At 43.1% G+C, this 21,513-nt stretch overlaps 1 protein-coding gene and 1 pseudogene across 1 annotated transcript in view; one reads left to right on the top strand and one right to left on the bottom strand.

Moving 5' to 3' along the window:
• The window catches only part of LOC126090865 (headcase protein-like), a 746,517-nt gene that overhangs the window by 6,806 nt on the left and 718,198 nt on the right, over positions 1 to 21,513 (top strand). The window lies entirely within an intron of this gene.
• Positions 15,838 to 15,955, bottom strand: LOC126100635 (5S ribosomal RNA; annotated as a pseudogene).

Raw genomic sequence — 21,513 nt, 5'->3', positions numbered from 1 at the left:
AAATGATACTCGGGAGATTTGAACCAATGCACGAATATCCGATTTTGGTTTGCATTCCATTACTCTAGCGACTGCACTTACGTTCAATCTGGGGTTGTTTGGTAAACTGCAGTGTATACAACGCTGGGAAAACTGAAAACCGATTATCTTTGAAAATTTATGAAAAACGTTAAGAACAGCCTATTTTTCGGCGCTTTTTAACCGTGCTCCATGCGCGTGTTTCGCTACGGAACAGAAAGCAGCCCCAACATTTTCATACTGCGCATTAACAGAGCAACAATCAGCACAACGCTGCAGGAGCTGTGACTATGCGATTTTTGAAATAAAAAACTACGTAGCTAAAGCGTGATTAAGAAGAATATTGATGGCTGTTAATACATTTGAACATCTTAAAGTTTCATACGTAAGCACTGCCATGAGCGTAACAACACCAGTATACGTATGCTACGGTTTCTCACCAATCGTCGCGTTTGTGTTTGTTTACATCAGGTTTATTCTTACGATGAAGAGATCATAGATTTGTTACCGGTAGGTTCGAAGAACACGCAAGTGTTACGGAGATGCTTCGGGAATTCAAATGGGAATCCCTGGAGCAGAGGCAACGTTCTTTTTGAGAAACGCTGTTGAGAAAATTTTGAGAAACAGCATTTGAAACTGCCGAACGATTCTTCTGCCGCCAGCATACATTGCTCCTAAGGACCACGAAGATAAGATACGAGAAATTAGGGTTCGTACGGAGGCATACAGAGAGTCGTTTTTCCCTTGCTCTATTTGAGAGCGGAACAGGAAAGGAAATGACTGGTAGTGGTACAGGGTAGCCTCCGCCAAGCACCTTACGATGGGTTGTGGACTGTCTCATATAGATATGCAGAAAATTAACAGATCAGTATTTGTTGTCAATGTAAGTAATACACGACAGAGATTTCTTGCTCATATTCTGCAGGTCAAGCTTTATTTTTTAGTCTGCCGTATCAATTTTTTACTCATTGGTAGTTTCTGCATCTTACTGTTCTCTTTCCTTACATCCAGTATTAATCCTTGAGAAAGGTTCGTTATAGATTTTTCATGCTAAGTTTATTTCATGTGGGTATTATCTTTGTCTTTTACAAACAAAACAAAAAAAGTTGTTCAAATGGCTCTGAGCACTATGGGACTTAACTTCTGAGGTCATCAGTCCCCTTGAACTTAGAACTACTTAAACCTAACTAACGAAAGGACATGACACACATCCATGCCCGAGGCATGATTCGAACCTGCGACCGTAGCGGTCTCGCGGTTCCAGACTGAAGCGCCTAGAACCGCTCGGCCACCCCGGCCGGCTGTCTTTTACATTCAGTTGTTTTAAGTATTTATTTCAAGCCAGATGTTGCCCATTTTTCAGTTTCGTAGAGCAGCTTAATCCGTGCAAAATGTTTAGCAAAACCCGTTCCTCTCTGGATGTTCTTGCGTTTGCTTGTTAAGAGAATACCCTTGCCCAAAAACAGGGTTTAGGGTACCAGAGTATTACTTTCCAGAGGGCATTAGTTGCCTTCGTACAGATACTTCCGCAATAGCAATACTTTTTCGCCTTTCCAAGTTAGATCCTTCTTAGACATACGAAATATATACACGCACCAGTTTCGGTGTCAAATTATTTGAGGCTGAAGTGAAATACGTTTTGTCCCCCTCTCTGGAATCTACAGAGCTCAAGCTATGTCTAGAGGACTGATGACCTCATATGTTAAGTCCCATAGTGCATAGAGCCATTTTTTTGTGGTTCTTTATTAGAAAGAAAAAAAAAACAATTTTTCGACTGGACAGCCTTTGTGATACCATTCTTATCTGGGGACCTAAAAATCCTCCATTACTTATTGGTGTCTTTAATAATTTCAACGTGTGATTATTTTTCATGTTTGTGTCGATTATGTTTCGGAGACTCTTGCTTTCTTTTGCTTCTAGTTGTTACAGTTATTTCTTATTCACTTGAAGATATGCTGCTGCATATGGGACTTCTGGATGAATGACGGCACAATAAGTAGTGTTTTATTTTACGACTGACACTAATCGTTTGTTATAAAGATCTTTGGTAAAATCGTAGATCATTGTCGCCTTGGTCATCCTTGACTTGGAGGCTCCTTTCTCATTGTGATGGGCTGTTCATTACCCAAGAATTTAATTTTTTGTACCTGCTTTATTTTCCCCTGATTTACCAGAAATTATCTGTGTGTGGACCTGATGTTATTATGAACTGTGGTACGTGAACAATATCGACATACCTGACGATTCTGCTTCCATATGAAATTGATTTATCTGTTTAGCTGGTGTGTCAAGAGAATTTGGAAACAGTGCAGGTTGAGCTGCGAAAGTTGGACATCCTTATTTGGCCTTATCTACACATTCTCCACTTGGTCCATTGCGTCACTTGCTAATAATTTTTCTGTTGAACGTCGTTTAAGAGAGGATGTAGAAGCCTCTCTCATTCCAGTCTTACTTTCACAGCTGCCCGTAATCCGTCACCTAAATGACTTCGCTCAAATCAGTCTGTTGAATTATTGTTCTTGATTTATTGTCCAAACCAAGTTCTTTCAGAACTTAAGTCTCCACCATCTGCCATTCATGAGCATTCTATAGACAGCTCACCGCAATTATTTTCTGCATAGTTTAGTTAAGAAAAATGAATTGAAGGTTCATCATTTGCTGAAAACATATTCTCTTTCGTTTTTGTCACTTTCCCAATTTTATAGCTATCAGTGTGTACAGGGATGAAAATCTGATGATAAGATCAGAGCAGGGTAGGATCAAATACGGTCGAAGTACCATAACGCCATTAATTAGTGACGATAATATGCCGTACTGCACCAACAGCACGGTAATAAGGTAGGCATCAGGTGGTTGTGTAACCTGTAACGTTGTCATCAATGAAATCGTACGTTTTTAATTTTTGGGACAACAGCAAGGGAGCATGAAAAAATTTTCGTTTTAACAAGTACAGTAGGTCAGTAAATCTATATTACTGCGGACGACTAACCCAAGCCACAATCCCATCTGCAGGTTATATATCTATCGGCTTCCAAGGGCAAAAAACTTAATTTTTATTTACAGTATTTTGTATAATTACTAACCGAATTTAAAATACTGTCATAACGTAACTCAGTAAGAGGTACAATCTTACGAGGAGATACCCTAAAAAAACTGAATTATTTTTCAAAAGCCATATATTTTCAAACTGTTTACAAAACAACTTATTCTCTTCAAAATACTCTCTCCGGTACAACTAATGTCCGCCCCTGGTAGCTGAGTGGTCAGTGCGACGGACTGTCATACCTAACGGCCCGGGTTCGATTTCCGGGTGGGTCGGAGATTTTCTCCGCTCAGGGACTGTGTGTTGTGTTGTCCTTTTCATCAGCATTTCATCCCCATCGACACTCAAGTCGCCGAAGTGGCGTCAACTCGAAAAACTTGCACCAGGAGAACGGTCTACCCGACGGGAGGCCCTAGCCATCCGGCATTTCCATTACGACTAACACATTTGTCCCACGGATGCTTCCACTATTCTAAACGTGTTTTGTAATCATCATTAGAAATTACTTACAGCTCCTCCCTCGTTTCTTTCTTGACTTCTTCAGTGTTGTGAAATCGGTAGCCTTTTGTGGCCCTTTTCATGCGTGGAAATAAGGAAAAGTCGCCCGGAGTCAGGTCAGGCGAGTAAGCTGCGTGGGGCAGCGGAACCATCCTATTTTTGGCCAAAAATAATAGAGATGGCTGTGTGCAGGTGCATTGTCGCGGTGGAAGAAATCTCCTGTCTGCCACAAATAGGGTATTTTTTGTCGAACACTGTTTGCGCAGTCTTCTTATAATTTCCAAATAACAAGTTTGATTGACGGTCTGACTTGGGGGAACCAATCCTGAATGAATTTTCGTCAGTTCGGGCAGTTGATGGATGTCCAGAACGACGTTCGTCATCAATCGACATTTCGCCACTTATAAATCGAGCAAACCATTCGTACACTTGAGTTTTCCCCTTAGCGTCATCTTGGTAACCTGTTTGCAATATTAGAAGAGCTTCAGCAGCATTTTTACCGAGTAGAAAACAATATTTCACAGCTGCAGGTTGTTCACTTAAAGTTGCCATCATAAAAAAACGAAACAAGAAGAGGGCTAGCAAAAGCAATCACTGCAGATTGATAAAACAAGCCAGGTCGACAACATAGGCGACACTGAACAGGCAATGAGTTGCGTCATGTACTACACGCCTACCGGAAGAAATGCGTTCTTACACAAGCTCCGTTTTTATTTTTTTATTTTTTTTATTTATTTATTTATTTATTTATTTATTTTTTTTTTTTTTTTTGCGCAGAGTGATGCAAGTACTATAGTTAAAAGCTATAAGCTTCGAAGCAGCGTAACTCATGGCCCGCAAATTACCCAGACTATCTTCATCCAGTATTTGAGAATGATAGCTCTTACCTACTTCCAGCAGCAAACTATATATGATTATATGATTTTAAACCATCAAAAAACCTATTCTCGCTGACGCCCTCCCCCGTCCCGTCCCATAAAATGATGAAAGGAAGAATGTTTCTCGCTTACTACATTTTCGCTGTTCATGCAGTAGAACATCAGCACTAGGCATCACGTTTTAATTTATTTGTGTTATTGTACGACGCACAGTTCAAGAAGATATGACGTCCTGATCATTTAGTTGCGTGACAAACTAGCTTTTGCTTAAAACGAAGGTCAGATTATCCAGACGGAATTCATCCGGTGTTTCAGAATGAGAGCACATAGTAACTTTTCTCACTTGCACACTTTAACGTCAGATCTTTAACACGTTAACTCATATGTAAGAGAACCAGACGTTTGAAGCTGTTTTATACATAGGATTTCCATTCTTTAACGAACTGGAGGTGAATAGTTTACTGGTGTGAACTAAGACAATGGTGGAAAGGAAAACAGTAATTCAAGTTTTACACATTTTTTCTTCAAATCACTATTTTTGCAGCAGATGCTTGAAGTTTCTGATTCGAACATCGCTGCAAGGTTGATAAATAGCAAAAATGACTGGCGCGCCCTCTCGAAAATTCCTGGGACGAACTGGCTTCCCCTCGTCACTGATCGACTGCCTTTGATGGCTGTAGTGCGTTTCCGATGTATGGTTATGCAGAAAATATTGCTGAATTTTACATTCGCTATCCTTATTATGAGGTAAGTTTTTCTCCACCCTGTTTATTTGTATAATTTTATCCCATTTCATGATAGTTACCTCAGTAAATAAATAAAAAAAAGCTGCCGTAGATTTTGTGCCGCTTTCACCGGCAGTGCAGTTACGAGCGAAGTCGTGCTCCCTTTCGGATTGGAGGACATCTGCGTAATCCCTCCGGGCGACTATCGCATTGCTGCACGAGAGTGCAAACACCCAAGCCTGGGATGGAAGACATTTTGCAAGTATAATGGCTGCGACGGCGCCATTGAAGCCGTCTGCTTGCGCAGATATACTGGCGCCAGTGTTGACTTGATCAGTAGCCAGCTGCTCAACAGCCGATGCCGCTGTTGACATAACGCACTATTAGCTGTAGCTGGTGCGCCCATCGCGTAGGATGGCCGCATTTATAAGGCCCGCGTTACGTAACGAGCGCGGCGTCCGACATAGTGACCAATGCAAAACAGGCGTCCCCTCCGCGTCCTGCTCCCTTCCACAAGGCCGCCACCTGCATCACGTGTTGCCAACATTCATCCGTCTTCGAGCTGCCAAACGGGCGCCTTTCTCGACAGGTTCATTCTGTGTACATTAACGGATCTTTTTGACAATGGGTTAATACTTGAGACAGCTTCGTTTTGGTAACTTCGTCTTCTCCCTGACTGGTTGTCGTGCAATAAAGCGGGTTCAACTCTTTCGGCTCTCTGCCTCCAGGCGATCTGTGCTTGGTCAGTTTGAAGGCCCGCCATCTTGAGGTCTATATGGAGGGTCTCTATGTTGCCTTGGTCTCTCATAAGTCCTTTCTCTTGTAAACTACTGGAAGTTACATACAGTTTCTACTGTGACCACCACAAAAAACTAGTCCCAATAGGTCGTTTACCGTCGTCGTTTCTCTAAAACTCGCGTTTTGCTATTGTGTCTTGGTCTTTTCGAAGTTCATTTCCATACCACCGTAGACGGCTTTCCCTCATTCTCAACTCCGTGCCGCCAGTGCATTTCTACATTGGTCACATAATGATGAAGTGTCAGGCTAGATGTCCACCGAAGCATTTTCGTTTCCATTACAGGAAATCGTTGCTCAGCTTCCTTTGCTGTGGGTTGACATTCTGCGACGTGCGAGACAACTGCGCGGATTGCAGGCTGAATTTTTTTACTGGAATCGGTCCCGGGATCTTTTTACACGAAGCACACCAGACATTGTCCGCTGTTTAAACCATACATTGTTAACGCGGTTTGTGAATGAGTGAGCCGCCGACAGCGATTTTTGAGCCAAAGTACTTGAAGATGTTTGCGTTTTGCAGATTTGTAGCGTAATTGTGTCCGTATTTTTGCATCTATTGACAGATATTCAGTTTATATTAAGGCGTAGTCCGAAATGTTCAAGGCACTTCTTCCATGCTTGGACTCACCGTCAAAGGTCGTTCTTGTCTTCATTAGCCCGTAAAACATCTCCAGAATACAGCAGGGTCCCATGATTATGGTAAACAGAAGGTGTGAAACAGCAGATCCCTGATGGACACCACCAGAAACAGGAAACACATCTGATACCTCAGGATCAGAATGTACTTAACTTTTAGGATTGTGGTAGAACAGCCGTACCCATTCGATTATGATCCGCAGGACAAACAATATGAGACGCCGTGGTATTCGATCAATAAAGCCTTTTCCAGGTCCAGGAAAGGGACGATGCTTTGACTTCTCACAGTGTTTCTCAATAAGTAAGCGAGTTGTATAGGATAACATCAGTGGTATCACGTATGTGCTGCCTATGATGCTCTCCAAGATCATTATATGTCATAAGGGGCGTACTGGTCGGTAGTACACTCAACTCCGTTCTGGAGAAAGTACTCTATTTTTGTAATAATCTAGTAGGTTTTTTATCTCCGTCGTTCATAGTATAATCTGCATACGACAAGTATTCGTACCTTTTTTCGGTTCTTGCTTGCTGAGCACATCGCCATTATTGCATTGGAAACATGCACTTATTAGTGTACGGCGAAGGAAAAGCTTATACATATTCTGCAAACAGATGACACATTCATAGTAATCGTATGACATCTTGCTTCCAGCTGTTGTGCACAGAATATTTAAAATAGCGGTGTCTCTGTGTAAGGGACCACTCCGTCATTGAAAAAGTGTCAAATTGCGAAGGAGGCGAATTTTGGGGCACTGTTTCTTGTATTACAGTCTTACGAACGCCTGTGTTTCTTCGTTCGGCATCTGTTTACTTGTTTGCTCGATAAAGACTGCAAACTATAGAACTGTACTGTAAAATTGGTCGCATTGAGTTTCTTTTACAGGTGTACCACAAAGTTACGCAACAGTTCAGGTTGTCCGTTCGCCGTCTATTTCTTTGTTTCGTGTATTCATTCCACTTCTTACTGCCCTCTTACGTATTTAAAAAAAGTTGACAGGATGTGGGAGTTTTGTCACTCTGTTGAACATTCACTAGTCTGCGTAACGTAATGAGTTCTATTAGACTGAAGACACATCGTAAGGACAGATCTATATCAATCTACATTGTTGTATTTTAAGAAATCTATTCGAAAATCTTGGAAGAGTCTTGATTTTAACCTATACCTTCTATTATTTTGCAAGACTTCGGGTGTGGAAAGTGGAGCCCTGTTTAGTCATGCGATTGTTTATTTCTGAATCCACGCTGACGTTTTGAGAAAATCTTTTTTTCAAGAAAATGATCTTCGACATTTTTTGTTTCGGTCTTTTGCTGACGGGCCGGCCGTAGTGGCCGAGCTGTTCTAGGCGCTAAAGTCTGGAACCGCGCGACCGCTACAGTCGCAGGTTCGAATCCTGCCTCGGGCATGGATGTGTGTGATGTCCTTAGGTTAGTTAGGTTTAAGTAGTTCTAAGTTCTAGGGGACTGATGATCTCAGAAGTTAAGTCCCATAGTGCTCAGAGCCATTTGAACCATTTTTTTTTTTTTTTTTTTTTTTTTTTTTTTTTTTTTTTTTTTTTTTTTTGCTGACGAATCAAATTGGGCACTGGTGCGCAGTTGTATATTTTTTCTGTTAAACCATTTCTGTTTACAAAGATTCCCGAACATACAGGTTGAAACTATATATAATGTATGAGTATCGTGTAATGTGTAATCGGTATTTTCCATCGGTTCGTAGTCTGCATCTGATAATGTGGAAACTGACTATTCTTGTGTGTGTGTGTGTGTGTGTGTGAGAGAGAGAGAGAGAGAGAGAGAGAGAGAGAGAGAGAGAGAGAGAGAGAGAATTCCTAAAGGACCAAACTGCCGAGGTCATCGAGCCCTAGGCTTACATACTACTTTAACTTACGCTAAGGACAACACACACACCCATGCCCGAGGGAGGACCCGTACCTCCGGCGGGAGGGGCCGTACAATCCGTGACATGGCGCCTCAAACCGCGCGTCTGACTGTTCTTCCATACTGTAAAATTCCCCTTTTCATTCCATCGTACGTCTCTTACCTAAGATATTGGTATGTCTTAGATTTCAGTAACTAGATTGATTTATTACTGACATACTAGGAGGATGGATACTGGTGCTTTTGGTTGACGTATGCCCTTTTAGGCTGGACGTACAATCTTTTGTTTCGAGTAACATGTCGTTATTGTGGACCAGCCAGCTACCGAAGTAATGCCAGGCCGAAAAGTTTACACTACACCGTCTGCTAAATGGCACGGTATTGAAGAAAAGCTAAATAGTTTCCATCGAGACCTTCGACGTGATAAACGGCATAGACCTCTGACCAAAGCCCGCTAACGAAGTAAAGTACGGCTATAAAGAAACGTCCTTCAAGTGGAGAAGACCTGACTACGTTTTAATTGTATGTTAAGTTCTTCATATTGTTGCAAAGAAGCGTTCGTTCCTGTAAATTACTTTGAAATTACTAACAACGCCTTAATGAAATAAAATATAGTAATAAAGCCACTCTTAATTACTAACAACGCTCTTTATGAAAGAAATAATACGGTAATAAAGTCACTCGTATTCTCGATGTTTCATATGAACTCGCTTTTAAAGCAGTGTTCAGTGGTATAACCTATAAATAAGAAAGAATGTTCGTACGTAGAATACTCCCTTCCTGGTTCTAAAGGTCTGCGTTTGATGTTGTTGTGGTCTTCAGTACTGAGACTGGTTTGATGCAGCTCTCCATGCTACTCTATCCTGTACAAGCCTCTTCATCTCCCAGTACCTACTGCAACCTACATCCTTCTGAATCTGCTTAGTGTATTCATCTCTTGGTCTCCCTCTACTATTTTTACCTTCCACGCTGCTCTCCAATGCTAAATTTGTGATCCCTTGATGCCTCAGAACATGTCCTACTAACCGGTCCCTTCTTTTTGTCAAGTTGTGCCACAAACTCCTCTTCTCCCCAATTCTATTCAATACCTCCTCATTAGTTATGTGATCCACCCATCTAATCTTCAGCATTCTTCTGTAGCACCACATTTCGAAAGCTTCTATTCTCTTCTTGTCTAAACTATTTATCGTCCATGTTTCACTTCCATACATGGCTACACTCCATACAAATACTTTCAGAAACGACTTCCTGCCCCTTAAATCAATACTCGATGTTAACAAATTTCTCTTCTTCAGAAACGCTTTCCATGCCACTGCCAGTCTACATTTTATATCCTCTCTACTTCGACCATCATCAGTTATTTTGCTCCCCAAAGAGCAAAACTCCTTTACTACTTTAAGTGTCTCATTTCCTAATCTAATTCCCTCAGTATCACCCGACTTAATTCGACTACATTCCATTATCCTCGTTTTGCTTTTGTTGATATTCATCTTATACCCTCCTTTCAAGACACTGTCCATTCCGTTCAACTGTTCTTCCAAGTCCTTTGCTGTCTCTGAAAGAATTACAATGTCATCGGCGAACCTCAAAGTTTTTATTTCTTCTCCATGGATTTTAATACCTACTCCGAACTTTTCTTTCGTATCCTTTACTGCTTGCTCAATATACAGATTGAATAGCATAGGGGAGAGGCTACAACCCTGTCTCACTCGCTTCCCAACCACTGCTTCCCTTTCATTTCCCTCGACTCTTATAACTGCCATCTGGTTTGATAGGTATTAAATAATTCGGATTCAACGAATAACGATTGAGAGATATGTGGGCGAAAATTCTAGTACACTGTAAGCGTATATGTAACAAAATGGTTCAAATGGCTCTGAGCACTATGGAACTTAACATCTGAGGTCATCTGCCCCCTAGAACTTACAACTACTTAAACCTAACTAACCTAAGGACATCACACACATCCATGCCCGAGGCAGGATTCGAACCTGCGACCGTAGCGGTCGCCCGGTTCCAGACTGAAGCACCTAGAACCGTTCGGCCACGGCGGCCAGCGTATATATAACAACTCAGTTTGATTTGTGCACGGGCCTTCATACAGCAGCATGTTTACAATTATTGCCTGTTTGAGATTATACCGTTACCAGTCACTCAATGTACCATGATGCTCATGGCATGCTAAGATTAGATTTCTCACTGGTAGTGAACTTCCGTCTGTGGCAAGAAGTTCGTGAAAAATTGCAAATCTCTTCATGGTTAGAGTGCTTCGTTAATAACACTGTAGTCGATAAGCTCAATTCGCAGAAAGACATGGGCATAACACTTCCAGCAAAATTGCAGCAAGTAATGCTAACGAGACTGAGACAGAAGACTCGTTCATGCGGGTGTGGAGCTCAAATCCCTACACGACTATCTACATTAAGATATTTGCTGATTTCCCTAAATCGCTTCGGAATAATTGCACATTAGTTCCCAGACGCTTGTCCGTATTTAATAACCTCGATGCAGACGAGACCTTAAAACTAATCTTTTCTCCATCCAGCAAGATCGCGGGTGCTGAAAATACTGCTATGTTCGAACCAAGCTTCGGCTTCTCTGTCGCTTTTTTTATTATTCTTTTATTCAGGGCGTCGCAAATTTGGGACGATCGATTCCTCGTCGGCAGAACTTGAAACAGCCCTCACCAATGTGTTACGCCAGGGTGTCGTGTGGCTGGTGCTGTGTGTGTCCTTTGTCCCGTCACACAGTGGAAATCTGTGTCAGCAGTTAGGAGAAAGCTGCCGAAGCATTCAGAAGTGGCTTTTATGTGTGCCTGTATGTTTTATGGTCGCTGTGAAGACATTCTTTATGTCGAAACTAAATTCAGTTGGCAGTTATTCTTTCTTCTGCGACGTGCTTTTTATTATTTTTCTTTGTACCTCGGTTTGATACACTGAGTTGCTACCTGTTCTATATGGATTGCGGACAAAAATTTGTTGCAATAACGATTGATCGCAACAGCTGATCTGGAGGTCAGCCTTGTGGACATCTGATGCAAAACACGCCGTTTTCTCCGTAGCTGGGTTAGTATTTTTAGCTCTGTAACACCTGTAATTTATCTGCTGCCAAGAGAGGCGAAGCAGTTTTCCAGCTAACCAGATTTATACCTTTTACTAGGCCCCTCAAACAGTGGTCATTGATTCCGGGTTGGCTTCTTTGACAAAGTAATGGTAGATTTACGTTCACCGAACTTTCTAGACAACCTATGCTCGTGGTTCGATTTAAATATGACCATTATTGTCAGTCACGTTACTCGTTTCTGAGTGTCACGACCACCATTCATCTGACTTCCACAAACTGCACCATTCCGCTCGATGTTTAGTTGTTCTTCCTCCGTAGCTGTTCGTGAGAGATTATTCAAACTGCTTATTCGTGATGTGCCTCACTTCCTCTACTTGCTCATGTATCCCTAGTATTTTTCCTTGTATGATGATATTTTCTGTTCAACTCCTCGTTCCTTTAGCACGAATTCAGCAGGAAATGATTTACTTGTCATGGCGGTTTTTTATTAATCTTTTTTAAATTTTAGTTAAGTTTCTATGGGACCAAATTGCTGAGGTCATCGGTACCTAGGCTTACACACTAATTAAACCAACATAAACTGACTTACGCTAAGGACAACACACACACCCATGCCCGAGGAAAGACTCGAACCTCCGACGGGGGGAGCCGCGCAAACTGTGACAAGACGCCTCAGACCTCACGGGCTACGGCTCACGGCGCTTCCTGGTCGCAATAAAAAGCCGCAGTTGCGTTGCCGAATTTAATACAATAACAGCTTCAAAAAAGCAATCAAAAGACAAAGAAGCAAGCGAAGGAGGTGAAATGTAAGAAAACGGAGCTCTCCGCATGTCACGATGCAGTGCTCGGCGGAGGGCACTTGTGACAGTATTGTTAAATTTGTGTCACATTCCATTCCCGTATGGAACGGGGAAAACGGCTTTCATTACAGCTTGGTACGCGCTCCTACGCTATCTGATCAAAAGTATGCGGACACCTATTAGTGGACATTAATTTGGGGCGTGTCCAAGCTTCGATTTTATGACGGCTCTGCTGGATATATTTTCAATCGAGTGTCTCAATGACTTACTGAGCAAGTAGTGATATTGGACGCTAGGACCTGGAGCGTAATCGATGATCTGACTCATCCCAAAGGTGATCAATGGTTTCAGGTCACGACTCTGGGCAGGCCAGTCCATTTCAGGAATGTTTTGTCCACAAACCATTACATCCAAGTTGCTGCTTTGTGACAGGGTACTGACGCCGATACAGTAATCGTCTCCCAACTATTCCTCTACTGCACGCAGTACACAATGCTATAATATGTGACCATATCCTTCCGGATAAGCGCAGTAAGGGGACCACACCCTACACACAAAAAACACACCCAAACCGTAACTCCACCTACATACTTCACTGCTGATACTACACAGGATGGCAAGTAACGTTCTCCACGCGTTCGCCAAACCCAAACCCTTTCGTCGGATTGCCTTAGGGCATAGCGTGATTCATTACTCCCAAATATCTGTTTCTAGTCGTCTGTTGTGCAATGGCACCGTTCTTTACACCATGACAAGCGTTATTTAGTATTGACGACAGAAATGTGTGGTGTATGAGTAGCTGCTCGACCATTGTATAGAGATCTTTTTAACTCCGTACGCACAGTCATTGTGCTAGCTGGACTGCTGGTAATACTTTGGAACCCACAAGTAATTTCTTCCTCGGATTTCATACTATTCATTTACAACCGCTGTCCGCAATGCCCGGCGATCCCTGTTCTTACGTAGATGATGTCGGCCTGTTCTGGATTCAGCTGTGGTCGTTCCTTCGCGTTCCCACTCCACAGTCACGTCACCAACAGCTGACTTGGGAAGCTTTAGGATGGATGAAATGTCGCTTATAAGTTTGTACTCAAGTTACATTCAGTGACCTACTCACGTTTGAAGTTACTGAGGTCTCCTCACCGATCTATTTTGCTGTTACTGCTTTTGTACTAACAACACAACTGCTTCTGTACTAACAACACGGTACTCCCCGCGTCTGTTTATGCTGGCTGGCCCACCTCTCATTAAATCTGTTGTCTATTTCGCCTCACATAGAGGTGTCGTGATATTTTTGAACGGACCGTGTATGCGTGTAATATGATGAAAGGTGCAGAATTACTGTACACTCGTCTTCGAATACTGGTTCGCTAAATTAACCCAACAGAGTCTCTCAATGCAACGTCGCGTTTCTTCTAAAGATTCCCATGAGCGTAATCAGTTGCACTTTCATTTTTGCTGTACATACCTGTTACGTTCTTGGGAACGCATCTTTAAATTCATTGGATATCTACTGTCTCACCAATTTTTGTGTACATGAGGTATCCTAATCTAGGCTACTTGCCGCCTTAAATGATAGAATCTGATAAATCCACCGCGTCGAAAGGAAAAGACAAATGATAGAATCTGATAAATCCACCGCGTCGAAAGGAAAAGACTGATAGAGAATGTAAGTTTTCTCGGCCTTGTGTTATCAGCGATTAATAGTGTCGTCTATAAGCAACGCTGTAGTCTACACTTCTGCTCAGCCGAACGTTATGACCACCTACAAATGGTTCAAATGGTTCTGAGCACTATGGGACTTAACATCAGTCCCCTAGAATTTTGGTAAACATTTTTGGAAAGCAGTGATCAATTAATTGTTATATTTTGATTAAAGTTCAGTCTTGATCACTCATGTATGTTTTAATGATATAGGTAACCGGTTTCGGTTCTGTAGAAAGAACCGAAACCGGTTACCTATATCATTAAAACATACATGAGTGATCAAGACTGAACTTTAATCAAAATAGTCCCCTAGAACTTAGAACTACTTAAACCTAACCAACCTAAGGACATCACGTACATCCATGCCCGAGGCAGGATTCGAACCTGCATCCGTAACAGCAGCGCATTTCCGGACTGAAGCATCTGGAACCGCTCGGCCACAACGGCCGGCTATGAACACCTACCTAGTAGCCGGTATATCCACCTCTGGCACGGATAACAGCGGCGACGCGTCGTGGCATGAAAGCAGTGATGGCGTGGTAGGTCGCTGGAGGGAGTTGGCACCACATCTGCTCACAGAAGACACCTAATTTCGCAAATTCCGGAGAGGGGGGATGATTTCCGACTCCATGTTCAATCACATCTCAGATGTGTTAGATCGGGTTCAGATCTGGCGATTTAGGACACCAGTACGTGAATTGGAACTCGTCACTGTTTCTCGAACCACTCCATCACAGTCCTGGCCTTGTAACAAGGCGCATTATCTTCTTGAAAAATGCCACAGCCGTTGGGAAACATGATGGTCGTGAAGGGATGTATGATGCGCCTTGGTCGTCATGGTGCCTTGCACGAGCTCCATTGGACCCCTGGATATCCAAGTGAATGTGCCCCAGAGCATAATGGAACCGACGCCAGATTGTCTCCGTCGCGCAGTACAGGTGTCAAGGAGCTGTTACCCTACAAGACGACGGCTCCACGCCATCCCATCGGCATAATGAAGAAGATACCTGAATTCTTCGGACCTTTCAGCTCTATGCCACTGCACCAACGTCCAGTGCCAATGGTCATGTGCCCATTGTAATAGTAGGTAATTTAGAGACATCCGTTTCAGTTGTACTAATATTTATTTTAGAATCTCGAAACCAGTCGTGGTTTAAATAAATATTAGTACAACTAAAGCGGGTCTCTCTATAGGTCTGTGAAATTGTAACATACAAAGGAGAGGAAGGAAGAAATTTAATGCGAAATATGTGTAAAAACCAAACGAGCAGACTGCCCAAACAAGGAGACCTACATGTAGTATTTGGTAATACATAACGTGCGGTTGAGCTAGTCAGTGCAAGGGTTTCAGTTACTGCGATTCGGCGGAACTAGAAAAAAGGAAAAAGGGGACCCCAGTAATGAAACTGACCTAAAATGGAACATCCGGGCGGGTAGAATGAAGTAATCAGAAGAGGAGAACAAAAACTGTACTCAGCGCTGAGCCGCGAACGCTAACCACTACTGTGTAGAGGGCCACGCCGGAGGTCAGGAAGCGCGATGCGGCGCAAGCGCCAACGGTGTTCAACCAAGTAAACTGATGTTATCAGCGATGATACAGCACTCCGTCTTCAGGCCACGAGTGGCCTTCCGGGACCATCCGACCGCCGTGTCATCCTCGGTGGAGGATGCGGATAGGGGGGGCGTGGGGGCAGCACACCGCTCTCCCGGTCGTAAGATGGTATTCTTGACCGAAGCCGCTACTATTCGGTCGAGTAGCTCCTCAATTGGCATCACGAGGCTGAGTGCACCCCGAAAAATGGCAACAGCGCTTGGCGGCCTGGATGGTCACCCATCCAAGTGCCGACCACGCCCGACAGCGCTGAACTTCGGTGATCTCACGGGAACCGGTGTATCCACTGCGGCAAGGCCGTTGCCCATCAGCGATGATATAGGAAATCTAATAGTGACTAGTCCGAGTGCTTACAATATTTTATTTAAGGATGTATTAGAATACCAATAAGCTGTGGTACGCCGATAGGCCAAGTAGCTCTCAAGCATGTGCCGTTTTCAGGCAACAAGACAATGTACATAGGTAAAATGAACAAACAGGTACAACAGTGATAAAAATTAATGTTAATATTTAACCACACTAAGCAAATCGTCACATATGTGATACATTATGGGCTCGAGTGAGAAAAATAAAATGTATAAAAAACCCGTCACAAATCTAAAATGTAGGTGTACTAATGTGTGCATCGAAATAACGCACCAAGAGATTAGGCTGGGCGCCATACATCCTACAGAGGAGTAATCATATGGAAAGATGGCTAAGAGGGTATACAAATAAACGAATGGGAAAAGGTAAGACTAATCTAAATAGGTGTCTTAATAGGCAACAAGGCAGTAGTAGACAGGCCAAACGAATGAAGACAGGAGTATACAATAAAAGCCTTGATAAAAATAATGGTAAGATAAACTGTACCCAGTTAGTCATCATATATGTAGGATTATATGTATGGTCAGAAGTGACGATATAAAAATTCTGCAATGTAAGTGTAGTGAGACTAGAAGCATAACGACAAATGAACATGATCAGGCCGAGCACGCTTTATTAGACGAAATAATGTTAATACGGAAAGATGATTAACGCGAAACAATTAATAAACGAATGGGAGTTCAGAGAATCAGGCCTGACCTCGTGAAACATTATTTTAGAAACATATAGTTATTCAGTAGAACCGCATGTTTAGACGTGGTTTGCTCATTTAATGTATGTAGCAGAATCTAGTCCAGACTGCGTAAAATTTCAGTTTCTTCCAATAAGTTGAAGACTCGACTTTCCGGGTGTATACGGAGGATACGTAAGTTACTATCTACGTCAGGGATAGAGTGCTAGTGTGCTTGTAGGTGATTAGTTAAGGCAGATCGCGAATTACTTAAGTCTTGATGCTCTTTGAACCGAATTGCCAAAGTACGCCCTGTTGGTCAACATACAGGCATTAGCAGTCGTTGCAGTTAATCTGATAGACACATGATGTTTACCGGAAGCCCACCCACAAGGATCGATTTCTGCACGCCACCAGCTACCACCACCCAGCCCAGAAACGGTCTGTCCTGAGGACCTTCATACATCGAGCTGAAACCGTTTCAGACTCCGAAAACCTGCCGAGACAGTTGAGCCACATCCGTAAAGTTTTCAACAACAGACAAATTTCGCAAGCAGTTCCTACTAAGCCGCGAAAGCAGATCTCCGAAGACTCCACGAAGGAGATTGCGTTGTTACCGTTTTGTGGCTCAGTGACAGGGAAGATCAAACGACTCCTGAAGAAACATGAAACCGGTAAGTCTTCAGGCCCCCAGCAACGATCCAGCAATTAATGAAGCCTGTGAAAGACGATGTAGGCCTCAGAACACCGGGAATATACAAAATACTGTGTGGATGTGAGCAGTTTTATATCGATAAGACTGTCCGTACTATTTGCCGGCCGGAGTGGCCGAGCGGTTCTAGGCGCTACAGTCTGGAACCGCGCGACCGCTACGGTCGCAGGTTCGAATCCTGCCTCGGGCATGGATGTGTGTGATGGTCTTATGTTAGTTAGGTTTTAGTAGTTCTAAGTTCGAGGGGACTGATGACCTCAGATGTTAAGTATCATAGTGCTCTGTCCGTGCTATTGAACAGGGTCGCACAGAACGTGCAAGGTGTTTCCGCCCAGTAATACATGAAGCAATAGAGATCAAAATATCGGACAACACCCTCAGTAAAGTCGGGGGATTGCAGCTGAGTACGGTCTGGGATCCCGTGATCGGGGAGTTGAAGCAAGCGCGGCGGTCGTGCAACATTGTCATTTATGGCGCGGGACTCGACACCAGTGACGTCATTGATGGCGGCGCGACTAGAAAAGCGCGACAGGGGCATTTAGGCAACACTCAATCACTTGACAGTGGCAGAGGGGATCTCTGCCGAAAGCTCCTAGGCAGTTAACCACTTGATACGGCTTGAATCCCGAGAATATTTTATTAATAGTCAAACAGTGTTTACATCAATATATCCACATCTCCACACCGCAAAAACTTTAACGATGATTTGTGGACAGTACTTCTGATACTACTATATTTTCACCTCTTCTCTGCTCTGTTCAGGAATGGCACATCGGAAGAATGATTTTCGGTGAAACTCCATGGTACCTCTAATTTTTCTGATTTTCTCGTCGTCATTTCGCGAGACGTATGCAGATGGAAGCAGTATGTCGCCCGACTTCCCCGAAACGTACGTTATCGAATTTTAACAACAAAGCTCTCCATGATGGACAATGCCTCTGTCGTAGCATCTGCCACTGGAGTATGTTGAGCGTCTCCGGAACGCTCTCGGTTGTATCTTCGCTGCATGTTCTACTAATCCTGTCCGATAAGGCTACCAGACTGATGAGCGGTATCAAGAATGTTTTGTAATCCACTTCTTTGCTGGCTGAATTACATTTCCATAAGATTTTCCCAATGAATCTTGATCTGGCATCTTATATTCCTAAAAGCATTTTATGTGGTAATCCTAGGTATTTTACCGTAGTTACTGTTTCCATTGATTTGTCACCAATAATGTGATCGAACAGTAGTGGATTTCTTCGCCTATTTATGCGCAGTATGTTACAGTTATTTACTTTTTGGTTTGACTGCAGATTGTCCACGATTAGCCTCACGGTGCTTTTGGCGTTATTCACTAGATCATTAACATACAGGTGGCTTTTAGCTACCTAATAGTGACATTAATTAACGCAGAAGATTTACTTACTTGATGTAATTTATTCTCCTTGCTGAAATTGACAGAACATCAAGTTTCTTTTTAAAGTGTTCCACGTGGCTTTCTCTTGTCACACGGTAGATATCCCACCTGTAAAACATTGCCTCCCACATCCGCATCAGCAAGCCAGCTACTAGCCATCTCGTTGGTAGTTGCAGGCAGGGAAGGATGTACACCTTGTCTGTAACATATCCCCAAAGATGAAAGTCTAAGGTTGTCAAATCAGGAGTCAATGGTGACCAAGCTCTAGGACAGCTGTTAAAGACGTCAGGACATAACTTCCATACTTCCATGGTACTAGAGGGAGCTGTAGAGGATAAAAAACTGCAGAGGAAGACAGAAACTGGAATATAACCCGCAAATAATTGAGGACGAAGGTTGCAAGCGCTACCGTGTGGTGAGGAGGCTACACGGGGGAGGAATTCGGTCCTCAGATCTATACATGTCCTCCTCACTGTTTCCTTTGGTGGGCAAGCTACTCATTTGTCTTCCTCACATATTCCATAGTGTGGCTACCCGTGGGCGACCTTGACTTTTCTCTAGAAGTGCCACATAACGTAGTTCCACAAACATATCATACCACGCTAATAGCCTTTGCCCGAGGCGGAGCTTTGTGACACTCCGTTCTGAAGCGTCTTCTTACAACAAATGAAGTTTGCGTTACCAAAAGCAACTCTTAGCACATTCCGCAGCGCTTTATTGTTAATGTGACCACGAACTGTTTCCTCATAACAAGCGAATGGAGCTACATGTGGAGGCGTAGAATTGAAACTTGGTGGCGCGAGATTTGGAGAGCTCCTGCGGAAAAAATCAGTCAGTTATTTCGAAATTATTAACTTTATTTTTAGGTAACTAATTTAGAATAACGCAGTGTATTGTGAGTAGTAATGGCCTTGTCACGCTCCCAAGGGATCCTCCTGAAATTACCTATATATCTGTCGATTTTTTCCGTTACGATGCGAAAATGCTACCTTGCAGTGGAAGTACGCTACCCTGTTTTACGTCCATATGGCAAATGCTGTGCCTTCAGTTTAATTCAGTTACAAGTCCTGTCTCAAAGGCAATCTTATTAAAAGCGATGTACGCCGAAGTGAAGTGTAAGCTACAGCGGAGCAGCGGCTAGCATTTTTGATGGCAAATAGTCCATCCGCTCCTATTTCCCCTCCTTTTGGAAAAGGAAGCACCGCAAGGGTTTTATTTGTAGGGGTACACTGTACGTTTCGCTTAGTTAGGCCCTTCAGCGTCACATCTCACTTAATTGAAGTGCATTAACAGCCGCAGAAACTCTAAGTCTCGTACGCAGAACAAACGAGAGAGTACGGCATTTCACATGCGGCGCTTACGTGGAGTAAAGGATTTGTGGACTAAAAACAGAATGGGATAGCTTTCCCGTTAATTTGGGCAGGCAGCCGTGGTTAATTCCCGCTCCATTCCTTTCTCCCTCTCCTCATCCCCCCTTTTTTTCTGCTGCCGTGCGAGTTGGTGGCACTGCCCTCTCCCGTCTCAGCTTCCGGCTCTCTTTGTGCATTTGTTACGCTGGGGCTTTTGAAGTACTCGCGCGCAGTGTATTTTTATGTCTCGACTGCAGTTTACTCAAGTTTCGCTGTGACCATGTTGTAAACCAGCCCCGTGCAGAGGCTAGTGGAGCAATTTAAAGAAGAACAAGCAAAGAACGTGGCGTGTTGTTTGCACTTGTTTACACTTACCCGCGACCATAAGGTGACTTGTTCGTTAGCGCAACTCCGAAAACGTGCGTGGCCACTCAGGTAGCCTGCACTCAACACATTTTGCTTTCTAACCCAGACGTGCGCAGATGTCTGTCCTTAAATCTTTTTTATAGTTTACCGCTGGTAATACTTACTCTTACCCTCATCGTTAATGCCTCCATGCATTACTGTACGACATTGAATGTACTTTAGCTGTTAGCTGTTAACTGCACTTAGTGTTCATAACACCCTCAGTTTGTACACAGTACTTCATTGCGTTTACTCGGAGAGGTAACACGTTTATGTTGATTATAAAGTTCTTCCTTGCAAGTGTTAAGGTTTCGTTAAGTGCTCTGCATGTTTGCTTTCGTGCTCTGGTGACGTGCTAGAGTTCCATGTCGTCGACGCCCTGCAATTTTTTGTTTGTTATTGAGTGCGCGTGCTAAAGCAAGGAACTGGTCTATCAGCTAATATAAGCAAAAAATATGTCCATTGAAATTTGAGATCGTCCGATTGAAGCAACGCGATCTGTTTTGGAAAGTACTCTTTTATTCACAAATGTCTTGGTCGCTATGGGCTTAAACCAGGTTACCATATTCGACTCTTTTATCAGTCATCGTCAGAACCAGCATCTTGTTACAAAAGTAACATGTTGAACAGTCACCTAATTTTTATCTTGGTCAGTTGACATAAACTAAAACCAGATGACGTCACGTGACTAAGATGGGCGCTGGGTGACTGTTCGACGTGTTATTTTTCTAAGTAACAGGTTCCGACGACGACTCATAAGAGACAACAACGGTAAATTGTTGTTAAGTCGATACAAGCCGATTAAGACTATCTATATCTGTACTAATAGTAAAATTGCAAAACCGTCGTGTCTGGTTGTTTGAACACGCCAGTCTCCAAAAGTACTAGGCGAATTGTCATGCGATTTTCACAGCTAACTTGACCGTAGCCTTCGGACAGCGTATAGGATTTTTTTCATCAAA

The sequence above is a fragment of the Schistocerca cancellata genome, chromosome 1, assembly GCF_023864275.1.
Source record: "Schistocerca cancellata isolate TAMUIC-IGC-003103 chromosome 1, iqSchCanc2.1, whole genome shotgun sequence".
NCBI lineage: Eukaryota > Metazoa > Arthropoda > Insecta > Orthoptera > Acrididae > Schistocerca > Schistocerca cancellata.
This window is presented reverse-complemented; position numbering and strand designations above follow the sequence as displayed.